Raw genomic sequence first — 13,955 nt, 5'->3', positions numbered from 1 at the left:
TTTGCCTGCATGCCTGGAGAGCCTGGCTCATCCTGGAGAGCCTACTGTTTTACTGTGTTCTTTATGTATTGTGTTCCTGGGAGAGCGGGAAGTTGTTGTGCTCGTCCTTTCAAAAATGTCTGAGAGTAGAGGGATTTTGTGTCCTTTTGCAAATAAATTGTCTAGGCTGGAAATCATAGGCCTCTTTGGCCCTCAGCCAGGTTAAACTGTGTATGTATACCTTAACATCAACCATCATCTTGGACACCAACAGCTCCTGATGTTAAAAAAGTAAATAAATCTTGCTCTTAGTTTAATAAAACACAGATGGGAAAAGCAAACCAAACAGAGAGTTAACAGCTCTATTCACTAGTCTCCTGGGCTCTATGTGATTAAATCAGAGTTGGAGGGTATGTTCCTGCTGCTGCTGTTCTGGCCAGTGTCCGTAGGGGTGATGGCCAGCAAAGAAGTATTCTGTCGGGGCTGCATGTCATTTGTCAAGCTGAGAAAAAACAGTCATCTCACTGAACAGCAAGACTTCTGGCTATCCACAGTCCCAGCAAATATGCTCCAGCTCTACAGCATGACACCCATGCTGCAGGAATTTTGCTCAGCCATGGGAACAGACTTTAAAACTGCCTCCCAGATCCACAGCTTAATTTCAAAATGTTGATCTTAGTATTGCTTTCTGGCCTTTACAACTCCATTCTTTTATTTCATTCCAGTTCAGAGGTAAACTCCTTTAGTTCTAAACATCAAGCCTCAGCACTCTCAATCACTTCCCTATACTAAACACAGGAGATTAAGACTTGTTTTTTGTATTCTTTTTTTAGGTATTCGTTAACATTTGTAGAGGGATCAGAAGATCTGCCTTAAAGAAGACAGGTTACACATCCAGCTACAGAGATCAGTCATTTTCATGTCCTTTATAGTTCAGAAAATGTTATATTACCTCCTGTGGAACAATCTGACATCCATAGATTGATATAAACTTACATATTTTATGGATTTATAGACTGAGACCAAGGGAACTGTTATCTGTTTTCGTCTACTATGACTTTTATTCTTTTTTAGTTCCTTTTAGTATACTTTCCATATCACAAGAGACAAGTAAAGATAGAATGTGCCTGGATTGCTTACTCTGTCATTAAAGTCCCTTAAAAGGACCCAGTAGCATTTTTCCAGGATAGTTTTCTTCTTTCTCATAGTTTTTCACTTTCTGGGCTTCATTCTCCTGTTTCTGCATGAAACTTTGTCCACTTTGTTTAATTTCCAGGACAGATTTAATCCTTCTAAAGAGAGGGAAAGGATACCTTTTTTTTTCCTGCAGCTGTGCCTAAAATCTCTCACAGCCCATCTTTAGAAGTATGTTTTCTTTCAAAGTCTTCTGAGAATAGGCTAACTTGAGCTGGTTTTACTGCAAACTTGTTTTTTTGCTTCTGATTAGCTTTATTTATTTAATCACGTTTCTGTGTTTCTGCTATGGTAACAGCAGTAAGAGTGGTATCAGCTGACCTGTGCTTTAAAAGTTTCTTGCTGTTTTGAAATAGCAAGTCTAAAGAGTTTGAAATGTGCAAGTTCTCTCTCCTTTTTTTTTCTTTTTCTTTTTCTTTTTTTTTTTTTTTAATTAGATCTTCTTCCCTATCAGTTCACCCATCTTCGTGCAGTTTTATGATTATTCTGTAGAGGAAAGGTAGGGACATGAGTCAATACCAACAGTAAATAAAACTGACCACAGAAGACACATATATGTACCAAAAAAATAAATTGTTTCTAAAGTCTCAGAAAAATCTGAAGTTGTTATTCAGTAATTATATTCCTTTTTGTTGAATAAACTTACATGATTAGTGAACAAATGTATTAAGCAATCTTCAAGTACACCCCTAGAAATAGTTTATGCAGTGAGTCCAGGGCTGGAGAAGGAAGAAAAAGTGGCCTATCTGTCACCTAATTCTAGTACACCTTTCGTGGACAGGGAGGTTTGGGCATGTTTCTGTGTCTGAATATCCACAGTGGGACCATGTGGCATTGTATAGACTCCACTACAGAAAAAGGTTCACTATTACCCTAAATAAATAAATAAACCCAAACAACTAATGAGAAACTTTGCAAAGCAGCTTAAAAATGAGAAGCAAAAGGTTTGTTAAGTCCCACTTGATCAAAACAGTGCTCATCATCCATTATTACAAACCACAGAGCAGCCTTTCCTTCACCCCTTCCCACCACTTCCAGGCACTCCAGACACATCTTGCTTCCCCCCTTCCCACCCACCCGGCTCCAGACCTGCCTGTGCCTTTCTCACAGCCCTCCCTGATAAAACACTTCCTCCTTCCCCTCGCAGTAAGTCACAACAGTCACCTTCTTGCGTGTCCAGTCACTAAGATAACTGGAGGCATCTAGTGGGGGAAAACTCCATACGAGTGATGGAACGAGCACTCTCCAGTTAATTAATAGTTGAGCATTTAAAAGCCAGCTATTAAACTGTTACAGCAAAGTGCTTGTACCAATCAGCAGGAATGGTGGCTGACAAAACGTTTAAGTAATAAATCTCCCCTTCTATGTGTGACATGGAGAATGAGGCCTCTTCATTTTCATTCTGAAAAGCATGTGCAACTTCAGGTTAATTGAAAGGAAGGCTAAAGATATGTAGCGCTAACTGAAAATATTCTCAACAATCACATTCAAAAGCTACAAGCAATCAAAAAAGATGCCCCAGTTTGTTGTTTGCTTTGTTTTGTTTTGGTTTTTTTTTTTTTTTTACTAAGAGAATAAACAATCAAATAGGCAAGATATGGCTGCCAGGGAAATAAGAACGTTAAAAAGGAACCGGCTCTGGCTGCATGAAAATGCTGGGCAGTGAACCCACAAGGGAATTAGCTGCTACAATTTCTCATGGGTAACAGAGCCATATATTTTAAAAATTTTGTAGAAAGGACACTTATAGCCCAGAAAGTAGTGACCAGCCATATAAGTCATCCTACTATTACCTCATGCTGATATGAAAAAAATGTTTGGGACTAACTTCTTTTAGCAGAAGTGACCACAGTCTACTTGAATTTCACATGCTAATGAACAGGCTTGTAAAATGCAGAAAAACAACAGTATTAGACCAGAAAGAAGAAAATATTACAGATTTAAGACATCTAGGGCCAGATTCACTGTAGGCTCAAGCTGCTTCATGCTGTTTCAGTGACGCAAAGCAGCTGCAAACCCAGTTTAGCTGGCCTGGAGCCACTACAACTTCTATCTGCTAGAGAAAGGAGTTAACGGTTTCAGCATACCAAACCTGGGTTTGGAACTGTGGTCCGTCCTCCAGTATGTTGGCTAAAGGAGTCATCGCTCATGTTACTGTAGAAAAACCTTTGTGCCCTTCTCACTCCGCTCTGCCTCTCTTCCCTGTGTAAGTGGTGTGGAGGATCTGTGGGAAAGGAGCTCGCTTTTCACTGCTGCTCTCCAAACTCCAGAGGAGCAAAGAGAATTGGCAATTCCTCTTCAGCAACAGCAGTCAAAAATGAAAGACAGGAGGTCTTTAACAAAAAAAAATAAAATGAAGTGAGTACTATTGTAGTAAAACTGCTTCTAGTGAAGTCATTTCTTTAATACTCACTTTTAAAGACTCACTTGATTGTGGCTCCATAAGAAAGCATTATGAAAAACAGATTCTTCTTGTAAAATCTTTTGTGTGTGTATGTATATATATACACATATACAAGTGTAAAAGTACATTTGGGCTTTTTTTTTTTCTTTTTCAGGATGTGAACTTATTTACGCCTTTTGGTTCCCCTGAGCAGCTCTGAACAACAGCAGGTATGATTAAGAATTCAAGGTAGCTGGCAGTGAGGAAGTTTGACCTAATCTATCATGACTTTGCACTCTATGCATTTAAATGCAGCATGTCTGTGTGAAACACACTTTAGTTCACTGGGGTACAGCATGTCTATTTTAGTCGCATGCACCAAAATAGCTGTGTGCACATGGAGATCACTTCTTTTTCTTGTTTGTTTTTAGCCAAATTAGGGGATCAAAGCCATGTAAAACCTTTTGTAATGAAACTTGAAGCCACATGTAATGAAACCAGATAGTTTTTCCTTTCTGATCTAAAGTCTTTCCTGTTTTCAGGCATTACTATAAACCTACATCTTGGTCCAGTCGGTAACTTAGTCCAGCTTGGATTAGATTTGCAAACAGTTTGATGAATCTAGGATGATTTATAGCTTGAGGTAGAAAGAAAACAAACAACAGAATCTAAAGTTTGGCCTGCTTTGGGCTCAAAATCAAGCGTAACCTCCTACTGACTCCTTTTGGAATTCTGTGTCTTTTCAAATCCCCAAAGGAAAGCACCCCACTGAATCCTAAATCCAGCATGAAAAAGATACTTCGGTGGTAAATGTAAAAGTAAGTTTCACAAGTACCCTTTATTTTTCTGGGAAATTTCCATTTAGACTTAAATGAGGATTTGTACGGAGGGAGATTAGGAAAATATTTCTTCCTTAGTACCAAGAGCTGAATGTACTCTTCTTTGTTCAGAAGACAAGAAGTATATCTATCAAAGAGCACTTTATTCATGCCATCCACAAACTTGTTCATTCTCTTTTAATTCAGCTTAAAAGGAAGATGACAAACATCAGCAGGGAGCTGTTTAGCTAAAGGAAGTGTAACATTCAGAAAAATCAATACAGATTTGCAAAGAGAGCGTGGCTTAAACATAGCATGAAAATAATGTTGTAGCAGCTCTAAGGGTTCCTATTTCCTATCTACTTTTAAGTATAGAGAGTCTAGATACAAGATATATCTTCAGAGAATAAGGAGTCGTCTGTGAAGAATATCCTACACCATCATTTCACAAAGTGGATTCTTTAAAAAATGCTTCTTTACTGGTTTATAGAAATCCATAGGGCCAGGTTTTTCTTCAGAAATCTTGCTGGTACTTGGTATTTCTACCTACTACTAATGCACATGCACCAGGTGACACTCTTATCTGGGCCAGGCCATCTCCGCTTTTGGCATCAGCAAGCAGAACGAGAACAAACCAATCCCACAAGAAACAGCTGCACAAAATATGCTTTAAGCAAAATCTGAGTGAGCAGATGCTTTGCTCCATTGGACTGGTGCGGGTGACACTCTGACCCACTTAATGGAGAAGCTCAAACAAGGACTTGATTGAAGCTGTTTATTTATTCCAGTATTTGGCCAGAAGGAATAGGGTTTATATTTTGAAACACCTTAATTTCCATACATCTAGAAAATAACAGTATCAACAGTTGCAGATCTTTAAGAACTTTAATCTTTAATACTGAGAGTATCTCTGATTCTTGATAAATAGCATCTTGTGCACACAAATAAGACCACAGAAGTGTGGCCCTACAAGCCTGAAACCACAACTCTTTCCATGATCAAAATTTAATTCCTGGGCTAAAAGGATTTCAATCTGTATCACATTACAATACATTCAATATTAAAAAGCTCTTTCTTATTTAAAGGCTTCCTAAACAAGAGATTGTTGTTTATGTTCCAACAGGTCACGTTTCCTATTATTATCAATTGTGGGTACTCTCAAAGGACAGATGGACAGTTGAGGCTCAGCAGCCTAGCCACGAAATCTACCCACACCTTGTGTGTAAGGCCAATCATGCACAAACCCATTTAGCCACCCTTTAAAATACACATGAATCCTTTAATTCAATCTAGATCAAAATGCTGTTTTCCTCCATTTGACGCATGAAAATGTATATAACGGATTCAAAAAAATTCCACATAATTATCCTGGTTGGATGTGAAGTTTCCTTCGATCTTTGATCTATAATGTAGTAATGTGTCAGCTCGACCAAAGTAGTTTTATGTGCAGGAAATAAGACAAGCTGAGTAGCTTCATGGTTAATTGATTAAAAGGTTCTAAAGAAGGTGCAAGATCAAAGAGCAACTTAATGGTTTTATGTTACTCTAGAGAACTGTTGGTCCACTTGTCTGACAAGACTGACCTTGGGCAATGAAGTAAAAGGCAATTAAAAAAAACCTGCAAAACTAAAACACAGATCATATTTATCTAGTTCAGCATCCTTACTTCCTTTAGCAAGTAATAGGTGGCACACCCCAGTGCTCGAAGACAACTTGTATTTTTTTAGCCTTTTTCACTATACAGTCTAAATATTGAGTACACAAAATTGACTGTTGCCTATATCTGCCCTGAAGAGAATAAAAAAGCAAAAGCACAGAAACTCAGAATCACCAGATGCCATGCCTATGAAAGCAAACAAATGTCAAACTATAGCTGAAGAACAGTTCCTTGTAGAGTCCTTGATCTGTGGAATATCTGAGCTCCCTTGGCTGTCTTCACTGGCATTGGGAACTGATGACACTTCTTGAGAAGTATATTAGGAAATGGGAGCTGCTCTGAAGTAATATAACTGCTTGCAATAAAAGAAATAATAATAATAAAAAAAAATATTAATGCATTGACTCTTAAAGAAAATTTTAATAAGGCCATTCTCTAAATGACAGTAAAACACCAATACTTTCTGGTTAGGCTGTCATCACTAGGCTATTCAAGACTCTCATGAGCACAGTTTGGTTTATGTTTTCTGAATATGAGCATTATACTTACACAGAGGTAAAACAGAAATACTGAGAATATTATGCAAAGGAAGGCAAGACCTGCACAAAATAAGATTTCCACAAGCTGCACTGTGACCTGAATCCAAAATTTTTTGAGTCCTGATCTGGTGTGATATTTTGTACCCATGACCGGATGATATTTTGCTTTAATGAAACAATTAGGACAATCAATTAAAGCACCAACACTAATAGGACTGTTAGTTAGACTCAGTCTGGCACTCGATTCTACCAGTAATTCAATCTCCAGTGCTTGGACTTCTGGTAAACAGCATTCCAGGTCAGATGCAGCCTCCCCTTTGAGCAGCAATGGCTTCACAAGTCAAACACGGAGTTACATTAAAAGAAAAAAAAAATATTACATTTTTCCTCTTCTGCATTAATCTCGTTCTCATCAAAACCAAGGTACTGCTACACGTTCTCCCATGTATTTTCTAATGCTTATGTAGATACTCCTGCCCCCCGCCAGCAAATTCTCACCTCATTACTGTGATGTAAGGCCCCTTCTTCAGGCAGTGTCGCCATCACTTCCACCTTGGCAAAGAAGAGAAGTCTTTCTCTAGAGATTTATCTCCCCTACAACATCATCAGGAGACCTTGACCATGTGATAAGAGATATCACAAGATGCCCATCACTTCGAGCAAAAATATGAAGGTATGGTGGAATCTGAAAACAACTTCCCTTGAAGGAAAGCTATTCTGTTAGAGGCATCTAGCAAATGACTTGAATAGTCTGAGCTATTGCAAACAGAGATAGACGGTCTCAAAAAAAATGTCACAAGACACAGCAGCTTAGGAAGACTCCTCTCATCTGCTGACTATAAATTAATTAACACATCTGACCAGTGTGTTAATGACACCATAGTATGCTCTACCATTAATGTCTTCTGTTTACACAAACATGACTTTCAGGTCAAGGATGTACAAGTTCCCTGATGCTCCATTTACTTAAAACAAACAAACAAAACCCTACTACTGCTCCTGCTGGCCTGCTTCACTTCACAAAGAAGAATGCCCCACTTGAGCTGACCAGCTGACAGCTCTGCTAAGTGCCTAAGAAGCTGCCTTTCCTGGGTCACCACTGAGTGGGAACTTCTGAGCTGTGTAATGGGATTAGCTTTCCCACACCATTCCTGGAGAGCCTATTGTTGAAGGAGGAATAGTTTTATTCATGGCAGCAAGTCAAACACAAACCCTTGGCAAGTCAAATTAAGAAAAAATAAACAAACAAATACAGTTTTGGCAGAATCTGTGATCTGCCTTATTGGAAATTTCTTTGTAAACTGATGGGAGAAGTTGACTGATCTGGAATGGACCACTACATTTACAATGGAGCTACAGAGTAACTCCTTAAAAACGTCTCTTTTGTTTTGATAAAAGATCTTTCATTACCTCAAAGCCCTTTCCTTCACAAAGGTCCTTAAAAAACAATCCCAACCCAGTAGCCCATCCTTGGGATGAGGGGAAAAATTACTAACTGTTAGACTTTCTGAGGAGGAGTCTTGAATTAGTCATTTTATAGGTTTGCAAGTACAAAAGCCAGGGAATTGTTGTGATTTAAGGATATAATAATTTTCAATGCGCAAATTCCCTTTATTGGAGTATAAATGGTGCCTTGAGGGCACATAAAAGCACTGAACTGGGCCTGGCAGAATCAGTTTTATTGTATTCTACTGTGCAGAAACAATTACTTTAGTACAAATTGTCATATGCCATTTTTCAGCCTAATCGAGTTCAGTCTTATGATTGTAAATTACTTTGTAGTTGAGAGGTATATCCAAACATCTGTGGTTAATACTGTCTTGAACCTTTTCATTTATAATCTAAAGTTCTTCTCTTTTTGTTTTGCTCTAGCCATGAACACTTTTGTTCCCATGTAAAAATTTATAGTCATACTTCCAGTCTGAGCACTTTTCACAAGTCTTTTCTAATCTCAGTTCCATTCTCCAAATGGTTCAGTGCTTAACAGTACTGCAAAGAGACCTACTGGAACTGTTAAGTTTCTATTTTGTTTTCCTAAATCTTTGTTGAATTGATGTGTTTCCAATGTATTATCAACAGATTGTCACTGAGGATTTGATTGCCACCTCTGCTTTTTGGTGCTTCTATTTTTCATAATGAACCTGTAGCCACATATATAGTTAAAATGCATGTGCATGTGCAGTTGGACCTTAGGCTTCTTCAGCTTGGGGAACATCTCACAATTTAGTTAGCAATTATGGTATCTTCGTGTATCACTTTTTGTTTGTTTGTTTGTTTATGCACCAACAAAGCACCTGGGGAAATGTGCAGAGTCTCACAAACTTCACAAACTAAGCACAACTGAGAGGTGGGGTGAACTGTGCTGATGCAGGGTCACATTAATGCAGATACACCGCTGTAAGGATTAGCACAAAACTCTCTGAAAGGAGCAGGTTATGCTGTGTAGACCTAGCAGCTCAGCTGGAACTAATTTGGGAAACCCTCATCACTACGTAGTGTGATTTTAAGTCTGAAATATCTCAGAGTCTTGCAAAAATAAGAATTTTCTCTTATTAAAACAACTATTGAGTTTTCAAATTGCAGAGAGGATTTCTTGTACATACAGCCACCACACCAGGCACTGGAGAAATGTGGTGCTGAGCTGGAGTTAATAAGCCCAGTCAGACCTTGATGAGAGCTAATGAACTCTTATGGCTTCTTGCTGACTGTGTGGCGCCATGCAGTTTTCTTGCCATTCTTTTCCTCATCATTTCAGGTTCAGGGGTGCAGTGTTGGGTAGTTGCTGGCATGAGTCCATTGGCTTATTAACACCACAGCCCCCACTCTATGTGGTGTAGGCAGACAGTGCTTCTGGACCCACGCTGGCTCTGGAAGCAGTACTACTTTTGTACCTGCTCTAGACCTAGTTTCACAGGCTCTCTGGCACAGCCAATGCTCAAGACCCACCTCCCAGGATTTTCTCTGTTTAGTGGTCAGGGAAGAACACTCCAGAAAATTATATTTGTACCTGTAAAACTGAAGGGGATAATAATATAAGCAGATTTTAAAAAGCACACACATCAAAACTAGAATACCTAGATATGTGTGGGTCTAACTATCAGATTCAGCTACAGAGATTCGTCTCACCAATAAAATACCTGGAGCTCGTCAAAGCAGTAGACTAATCTTTTTGGTTTTCCTTCTGACAAGATCCAGTGTCTGAGTACTAAGAAACACAATATTCATGGCTAAGATGCAAAATGTTGTTGTAAGTAAAAGACCAGTTAGAGAACAGATATCAAAGAGTAGGTTGAAACGGTCATTGTCCCTCCAATTTAAGAACAAGCTATTAAATAAATTCCTAACTACTACTGTCACTGTTCAAAGCCATAACATAAAACCAACTGAATGCAAATTTGCACTTTGGTGGAGAAGGATGGTATGAATAATATTATTATTTATTTAGAGTCAAATAAATAATGTGAATGATGAAAACTCACTCATGCAGCACTCCTTGCCCTTGATGGATAATTAGTACTTGGTGAGAATCACAAAGCATTAAAATACTTATTCCAACAAGAGTGTATCTAGTCAGAATAAACAAAACCAACCAAACAAACAAACCCCAACAAGTGACCCAACCTCCCCCCACAACTCACTGCTTTTCTTCACTACTTGGGGAGTGCACACAATATCTGCCCTAACAGATACAGTCCTTTTGTGACTGTGCAAGGACACCAGCATATTTACTGCTATTCAACCCCCATTGATTGCTTCACTTTCCACATGAATAATAACACTACAAATTATTTGCTGAAGTCATCTTCGGAACACTGTACCAATTTGCAAGACTGAATTCCACACTATAACTTACAGGATCATATTAGAACTGCATTCATGGTATATAGGCTAAATAAGATGGATAGATGCACAGAATGGAATAATACTGCAGGACTAAGTCCACACTGCTCCCAAGAATATGTTTTACCAATATTTTCAGTGGGTCACTGTGATTACTAGATTAGGCTTCTAATGAAAATGGTGCCATTTTCAGCTTTGTGGATGGAAGTTTACACAAACAGTGGCTGTTATAAGAATGTGAGAGGTGGAGCTGGAACAGGGAACAGACTGGAGTGGCCTGTCCAAAAACTGTATATGTTTTCAGAGTAGCAAAAGAAAAAAATAAGCAAAAGAAATAGCAAAAGAAGGAGGATAACAGAAGAAAACACCTTGGGGTCTTTTGTGTGTAGTAAAATTTCTATATATAGTGTGAGTCATCTGGCAGTTATAAAGCACACTCTGGCCCACTACAGACTGAACTGCTTTACATTACTGATTAGGAAGACTGTCACAATTTAAACAAATTGTAATCTTAAAAAATGTCTAGAAAAATTAAAATCTAAAGAAGTTTAGGAGTTTAGGAACAAAGAAATGGTATTGAGATTCTGAAAAATGACAGTGTATTGTTCATTATCCAGTCCCCAAAATAACTGGGATGACATAAACTTGTCCTACTCTTGCTTCAACTTTGAAAGAACCTGAGCAGAAGAACTATTTGATAAGCAATAAAGTTAGCAGGTAGCAAATTCACAGCCAACATAAAAAGGTGAGGGTGATCCACCAGACTCACAGGCTACCGTGAATACAGTCTCCTGGGGTTCAACAGGAGAAATCCACATGAGAGAAATCCATCGAAGATTACTGAATATGCAGTAGTCATCCCTGGATCAGGATGTTCCTTTATGGCAAATGGCTGATGGCTGGGAGCATACTCATGGGAAATGTTATGTACAGTTGCCCTGGTTCACATAGTCTTCCCTAGACACCCTCTTTGGCTGTCTCAGCCAGGATGCTCAACGACAGGACACTGTGATGTATTGATTTTTGATCTGACCCAGTGTTCAATTCAACAAAATTCTTTCTGTTAGACTGAATTTGCAATACTGTTAAAATTATTTTTTGGTGAGATGGCAAGTTCACAAAATTTTTTAAACATATAGTGCTCTTGAGAGCTGAATTACTTTCCAAGACTCAAAGCTGATAGCAAATGTTATACTGACCACTTGTCTGTACCTTGCCTCATGGTATATACCTGGTCTTGGCAGGCTCTCAGTTAAGCGTCCTCTTTTACATCCCATACTGTATCACTATTAGTGTTTATCCTACAGAGACTACCAAGTTTCCAGGATCTTGCATTCCCAGCCTTTCTGACACCACCACTACTCTTTTCAGCCTACTTTTTAGGGACCTGCTCATGGTGCTAAGCCTTTGAGCTCCCTCCGTTGCCAGACTCAGCTCAGCCTGTGAGATCCACCAGCCATCCAGCCCATGTGGGACCAGCCACCCGCACCAGTACCCAGCAACTGCAGCACAGGGAGGTACTCATTCCCCACCCTTACTCTTCCCATCCTTTCCTCTTCCTTCCTCAAAAATACAAATGCTCATATTCTACTATTTCAAATAAAGAATACAGAAGTTTACTATGATGAGGAACACAGAGAAATCTTCTCTCCCTCCCAACACCTTTTCACTCTGATTTATTATGTAGTTCCTCCCTCAAATATTTCCCATCCTCCAGTCTCTCCTTCCAGGTCGCACCTCATATCAGAAAGCAGAACTGTGGAAAACCAAAATGATGTCTGAATTACATGAGCTACAGTCCATGAACAGAGGAAGTCTAAAAGTCATGAACTTGAAGCCTCTGCTCTGCTATGTCTGTGGTTCCGATATCCTAATTTTTCATTTCTTCCCCCCCCTCTCTTCTATACCTAATCATGCATCCTTTCTCAATGCTTTCACTCGGAACCATAGTGCATCGCCCCTCTGCTCCCCCACCTCCCACCACCTTTCCTGGAAAGCTTTTTGTGTGATTTTTTTTTTTTTTTTTTTTTGGTTGTTTTTTTAACAAAGAGGCTTTAATTCATCCTCCTCCAAAATCCAGTAGAGCAAGTGACAGAAGGGCAGCCTTACTCCCCCACATGCTACACCTGTGTGGGCAGGGACAGAGGGGCTGTGGGCTGTTGCTACACCACTTTCTGAAAAGATAAAAGATGAAGAGAAAACTGTAACTACCACCACCACCTTTGATTCTATCTATATCATTTAACTGTGACTGTTACAGCTCCCACCCTCAGCACCATCACTACAGCCAATACTCCCAGGCTGTTACTAGTTCTGTCACCAACTTGAATTGAGTCCTATGGACCTTAAGTCTGTCTTTGATACTTTCTCTATATCATAAACAAAAATTTGTTCCTACCATCCCTGGACTTGTTATCTTAGAGTGCCAGCTGTGCTGGATGTGTGGAAGGCATTAAATGCTTTTGTGAAGCAGTACATCCAAGTTGTGTGTGCCTCAGAGCACAGTCTGATGCTCTTACTGCAGCTCTCCCCTATGTCTGATCCAGCAAAGGGAACCTCATGGACTCAGGAAAAAGCTGGAAGGTTTGTTAATGTTATGAAAATCAATGTTGTACCCAGCTATAGCTTCTGTAGACACGTTTGGTCAGCCAGAGCAACACCACCTCTGTCCCAGTATGTTCTCTGCAGACCAAGAAGTCCTAATGACATGGGTTTATTCCTGTTGTTAGAGAAAAAATAATAAAAGGAGAAAAAAAAAAAAAAGTACAAATACTCTCATGATGCCTTGTGAATTTATGGAGGACTTCTTCGTGTTTATTATTATTTACTTCATTCTCTGTAAGGCTAGAAAGTCCAGTAAACGTGCTCTTAATCAATGCTTTATAAACCACAACTGTTCTGTGTTTTTCCCTACAGTAGGGAAAAAAAAAAAAAAAAATGGTAAAAGGTTTCCTAACAAAGAACACAATTTCTCTGACAACTGAACTATGAAACACTTCCATTTCCACTTAAACTCTTCTATTTTGCCACCTCTGATATTTGGAGTAACAGAAAACTCTGATTTTTTTCCCTTGTCTCTTTCCTCAAACCGGGAAAGGCTGCAGAAATCCACGGAGAAAGCACAGAAGTGGGAAGGAAAGGCAGTGAATGATTGCCACCAAGTGGGAAAATATAAAACTGCAGCGTGCGCCCCTGAATTGGTTCTTTCCGTATGCAACCCTGCTAGGGGAAATGTCAGTCAACTCTCACAGCAGCATCCTAAAAATCAGCTGCATGTTTTCAACTTTTGCCTAATTATTTCTGTTAGCAGAATTTAAATTATCTTTATCTCGCCTCAGAAATTAATAATGAGTTTTGGTTTTCAAATAATTATAGCAAAATCATTTGGTGAGCACAATTAAAGCCGGTTCATGTCTGTCTTCCCTTTAAAGAACATTGCTCAGTGACAACTTTTTTGTATGTCTAAAAGAAAATTCCAGCTCCACAGAAATCAGCAGGAAGAGAATAATGGCATTCTCTGCAGGAGGAAGAGAGGGGACCATCCC

Source organism: Tyto alba, unplaced genomic scaffold (assembly GCF_018691265.1).
Source record: "Tyto alba isolate M040663 unplaced genomic scaffold, T.alba_DEE_v4.0 Super-Scaffold_6, whole genome shotgun sequence".
Taxonomy (NCBI): Eukaryota; Metazoa; Chordata; class Aves; order Strigiformes; family Tytonidae; genus Tyto; species Tyto alba.
The sequence above is the reverse complement of the archived record's forward strand: the minus strand, read 5'-3'. Positions refer to the sequence as shown.